Source organism: Schistocerca gregaria, chromosome 4 (assembly GCF_023897955.1).
Source record: "Schistocerca gregaria isolate iqSchGreg1 chromosome 4, iqSchGreg1.2, whole genome shotgun sequence".
In the NCBI taxonomy this organism is placed as follows: Eukaryota; Metazoa; Arthropoda; class Insecta; order Orthoptera; family Acrididae; genus Schistocerca; species Schistocerca gregaria.
The window spans coordinates 437,594,503-437,600,502 of NC_064923.1; positions in this window are offsets into that span (position 1 = coordinate 437,594,503).

Here is a 6,000-nt window from a genome sequence, read left to right on the forward strand (position 1 = left end):
TTAGGTGTAGTTTAGCAAGGTTAATCACTCGGTAAAATATTTCGGATTACCTTCGAATATGTGTTCGCCAAGAGATTGGTGGTATGTAATACCCGCGTCAGGCTCTCTGTGGTACGAAGAACAGGACCAAGGGGAGACTGAACATCGTTCGTGTTGTGAACTTTATTTTAACAGAACAAGTTAAGTTAGGTTTATTAAATAGCTATTGGAAAAACACCTTCAGTTGCACTGACTAGTAAGAAACAGAATAATTTACAATCATAACACTGTACCAGAATGATTAACGGTAATCGGATTAAATACAATAATAAAAGCTAAAACAGCTAAAAACTCATTCTCGAAAGAAACTTCAAGATTTACAATCCAAAATAGAAGTATACTCCGTGAATAAACACCGTATAAGAAAATTACTGTACCACCGGGTAGCGGAGGTGTGCAAGGCACGCAAGAGAAATAACCAGACAAAACTAGTGATGAATATCGGGTCTGGAAAGGTAGAATAATCAGTAAGAACCTTCATGAAATTAACGGATCTTAAAACTCCTAGTGTTTGGCCAGTTCAAAAAACCACAGTGCATGCAAGGAGTGAAATCAGTAACAATTCAGTTGGCCGAGCCACAGTTCTATGAACACTTTTAAGTATATGAATGTAGTAATTACTCAATTAGCAAATTATCTGGCTAACATTTCAAAAACTTACATGAGCTAGAAATTAAAAAAATTAAAAGGAGAGCTGCAGTATGTGCACAGTGATTAAGACACACCTAAATATATCGACGTGTTATAAAACCCTGCCTTGACAAGCGTAGTGGTTTCGGAAAGATTAAGTGGTGCGGAGCCACCTGCATCCGGCTGGCCGTTCGGTCGAGAGCAGTCTTGGCACCGCTTTTGGACGCTTCGCCTGTTCCATCAGTAAAGCAGATTTCACCTAAGTCTCATCAAAAGAAACGCATACATTAGCCTAATTAATAGAGAAATCTACAATTTAGTGCAGGAAATAGGCCAGGCTTCTACTACAGACCGAACGCCGCCGCACGACACTCAAAATCACAGCAACAAGAAAAACAAATAATTTTTCAGTGATTTAACGAAATCAAATCAATGTAACTCGTAAGGTGGTCAGAACATAAGCACCGATCCTAATACGGTTACTGAGCAGGAAGTTCGACTGCCAACCACAAATTGTGCCAAACTTGTCCCATGTAAGCGAGGGCTAAACAAGTGACCGTCACGCGTAGCAGGGCACTAAACCACGAAACTAACGCGTACGGTTGGCTAAGGAACACCTGACCAGCAGCATATACACCATAACTGTTGTGTACAAAGTTCTGCGTAGTCAGCGCGTACACAACTTTCCCACTAGAGCGCGCCCCGCTAAGCCCAACAGCGCAGGCGCAGCGCTCGTCCACCTCCGCACTACGAGATGGCGCTGTCTTAGAGACGGGGCAGCCAATGAGATTGCTGCTAACGTAGAACCTTTTCTCCTCGAGAATCACACTCGCACAGTGATACCTGAACACTCGAGGTATTATAACGAGTGTACAGACCTCCAATTAGTCAATCTGCAATAGTCTGCATTTCTCTATAGTCAAGCTTCAGTCTGCACCTAATAAGATTATCATATTCCTGTACATAGCCATGAAGATAAATGTATAGACACTTTGCCAAGTATCAGAGATATTTGAGAATAAGATTAACATACCAAGACCAAACGAACTTCAGATTGTCAATTGTAAACAGCATCCAGAATCAGTTTAAGTAATGTCCATAATTTTTATTATTTTAATAAATGTGTGTAAAAATTAATCAAGTTGTGTTTAAAGTTGCTCACCGTCAATCTGCTACTCTAAGCGTGCAAGTGGCATTTCTATCATCTGACCTAACGGCATAAGGTGAACACGCCACGATAAGACCACGAGACATATTGCTGACACTCGCCTACTTCGCTAGAGCGAGAAGTCAAATAATCTGATGGTGTGTGTACCAAAGGTTTTACAGTACACACACCACAATAACCTTTTGAATACAATTACAGCCACAAATAAGATAGTAGTAAGAAATGCCAAATAAAGTTCTTACTGAGAGAGACTTAACAATTAAGATTAAGAGGCGCAAACCTCTTTCTTTTTTTAAAAAAAAAAAAGGGCAGAGTCAAACGTGCAGTACAAACATGTAGTACGACTAGATGAAATTGCATGGTACAGTAATAGTGTATGCGGGGCATGGGATATGAAATGAACCCACTTATACACTTAGGACCCAAAGAAACTGGTACACCTGCCTGATACCGTGTAGGGCCCCCGCGTACACGTAGAAGTGCCACAACACGACGTGGCATCGATTCGACTAATGTCTGAAGTAGTGCTGGAGAGAATTGAGACCATGAATCAGTGCGTACACAACTTTCCCACTAGAGCGCGCCCCGCTAAGCACAACAGCGCAGGTGCAGCGCTCGTCCACCTCCGCACTACGAGATGGCGCTGTCTTAGAGACGGGGCAGCCAATGAGATTGCTGCTAACGTAGAACCTTTCTCCTCGCTAATCACACTCGCACAGTGATACCTGAACACTCGAGGTATTATAACGAGTGTACAGAGCTCCAATTAGTCAGTCTGCATTAGTCTGCAGACCATGAATTGAGACCATGAATCCTGAAGGGCTATCCACAAATCCACTAAAGTACGAAGGAGCGGAAACCTGTTTTAACAGCACGTTGCCAGGCATCCCATATATGCTCAATAACTTCATGTCTTGGGAGTTTTGTGGCCAGCAGAAGTGATTAAACTCAGAAGAATGTTTGTGAAGCCACTCTGTAGCTATTCTGGACATGTGGGATGTCGTATTGTCCTGCTGGAATTGCCCAAGTACGTCGAAATGCACAATGGACACGAATGGGCGCAGGTGATAAGACAGGTTTCTTATGTAAGTGTCACCCGTCAGAGTCATAATCATCACTCCAACTGCACACACCCCATAGCATTACAGAGCCTCGACCAGCTTGAAGTCCCCTGTTGACATGCAGGGTCCATGGATTTATGATGTTGTCTCCATACCCGTACATGTCCATCGGCTCGACAAAATTTGAAACGAGACTCGTCTGACCAGGCATCATGTTTCCAGTCATCAACAGTCCAATGTCGTGCAGTCATCAAGGGTAGACGAGTGGGTCTTTGGTTCCGAAAGCACATAACGATGATGTTTCGTTGAATTGTTCGCGCGCTGACACTTGCTGATGGCCAAGCATGGAAATCTGCAGCGAGTTGTGGAAGAGTTGCACTTTTGGCAGGTTGAACGACTCTCTTCAGTCGTCGTTGGGCCCGTTCTTGCAGGATCTTTTCCGGAGATTTGATGTTTTACCGGAATTCTAATATTCACGGTACACTAGTGAAATGGTCGTACGGGAAAATACCCACTTCATTGCTAACTCGAATGATGATGATGATGTTTGGTTTCTTGGGCGCTCAACTGCGGGGCCATCAGTGACCATAGAAAGACCCAATTTTTTTTCACAGTCCAATTTTTTTCACAGTCCAGTCCAGCCACTGTCACAAATGATGAGGATAATGATGAAGTGATGAGGGCAACACAAACACACAGTCCCAGGGCAGAGAAAATCCACAACCCGGACCCGGAGTCGAATCTGGGACGTGATCCAGAGGTAGCCACTCTAGCCACTAGACCACGAGCTGCGGATGCTACGTCCGAGATGCTGTGTCCTATCGCTTGTGCGCCGACTATAACACCACAATCAAGCTCACTAAATCTTGATAACCTGCCAATGTAGCAGCAGTTAGCGATCTAAAAACTGCGTCATTGTCTTTTATAGGGGTTGCCGACCACAGCGCCGTTTTCTGCGTGTTTACTTACCTCTGTATTTGAATACGCATGTCTATGAGTTTCTTTGGCATTTCAGCGTATAAATGCGCACCGCCTCAAATGCGGCACCTTACAGCAAATACACTACAGGCCGTTAAAATTGCTGCACCAAGAAGAAATGCAGATGATAAACGGGTATTCATTGGACAAATACATTATACTAGAACTGATATGTGATTATATTTTCACGCAATTTAGGTGCATAGATCCTGAGAAATCACTACCCAGAACAACCACCTCTGGCCGTAATAACGGCCTTGATACACCTGGTCATTGAGTCAAACAGAGCTTGGATGGCGTGTAGAGGTACAGTTGCCCATGCAGCTTCTACACGATACCACAGTTCATCAAGAGTAGTGACTGGCATATTGTGACGAGCCAGTTGCTCGGCCACCGTTGACCAGACGTTTTCAATTGGTGAGAGATCTGAGGAATGTGCTGGCCAGGGCAGCAGTCGAACATTTTCTGTGTGCAGAAAGGCCCATACAGGACCTGAAACATGCGGTCGTGCATTATCCTGCTGAAATATAGGGTTTCGCAGGTATCGAATGAAGGATAGAGCCACGGGTCGAAACACATCTGAAATGTAACGTCCACTGTTCAAAGTGCCGTCAATGCGAACAAGAGGTGACCGAGACGTGTAACCAATGGCACCCCCTACCATCACGCCGGGTGATACGCCACTATGGCGATGACGAATACATGCTTCCAATGTGCGTTCACCGCGATGTCGCCAAACACGGATGCGACCAACATGATGCTGTAAGCAGAATCGGGATTCATCCGAAAAATGACGTTTTGCCATTCGTGCACCCAGGTTCGTCGTTGAGTACACCATTGCAGGCGCTCCTGTCTGTGATGCAGCGTCAAGGGTAACGGCAGCCATGGTCTCCGAGCTGCTAGTCCATGCTGCTGCAAACGTCGCCAAACTGTTCGTGCAAATGGTTGTTGTCTTTCGAACGTCCCCATCTTTTGACTCAGGGATGGAAACGTGGCTGCACGATTCGTTACAGCTATGCGGATAAGATGGCTGTCATCTCGACTGCTAGTGATACGAGGCCGTTGGGATCCAGCACGGTGTTCCGCATTATTCTCCTGAAACCACCGATTCCATATTCTACTAACAGTCATTGGATCTCGACCAACGGGAGCAGCCATGCCGCGACACGATAAACCGCAATCGCGATAGGCTACAATCCGACTTTTATCAAAGTCGGAAACGTGATGGTACGCATTCCTCCCCCTTACACGAGGCATCACATCAACGTTTCACCAGGCAACGCCGGTCAACTGCTGTTAGTGTATGGAAACTTTCGTCATGTCAGCACGTTGTAGGTGTCGCCATCGGCGCCAACTTTGTGTAAATTCTCTGAAAAGCTAATCATTTGCATATCACAGCATCTTCTTCCTGTCGGTTAAATTTCGCATCTGTAGCACGTTGTCTTCGTGGTGTAGCAATTTTAATGGCCAGTAGTGTAACACTCAGACTGGAGCATTACATAAAGACACTAATTCAATAGTTTTATAGGACTGCACAAACAATTTTCCCGCGTAGAGACAGGAGCGGGATCAACAACCATAAGTCTGATATGGAATCGGACTTGAACCTGGAACAACGAGAAAACTTCCGAGCTAGTCACAGCACTCGTACAGAAAATGTCAATTATCATTATACCCGCTGCTGATGCTCGGCTCACTTGCATCCGACAAATCAAATCGGAATCTTGCCGGACACAACCGTTCATCGATACAGTAAGGACAACGTGGAGTCGACACACAACTTCAACACAAGAACACAACAGCGATCTGCCATCAGTCTTCAGGTTCGGTCGGTAGCTGAAGCACACAACACGGTACTTTCCTCGGTACGCGCCCCACAAGTCAAGAGGTTTTCAGCAGATCGCAACCGAGATGTTAATGATTCGCAGTCCAAGAATCCGCCTGAGTCACTCTTCTTGGTACCGGTGCTACACTCAGGGTGTGTGAGTGTTAACCACCGAACTTGTACCAGCCTTCAACTGCCGATACACTGCTGGCCTCGCCGCCAGGTTCCAACTTGACAGCCTCACAACGAGTGAACTGTTTCACCATCCCTGTCTCACAGTCACTGCCCTCGGTCCTCCG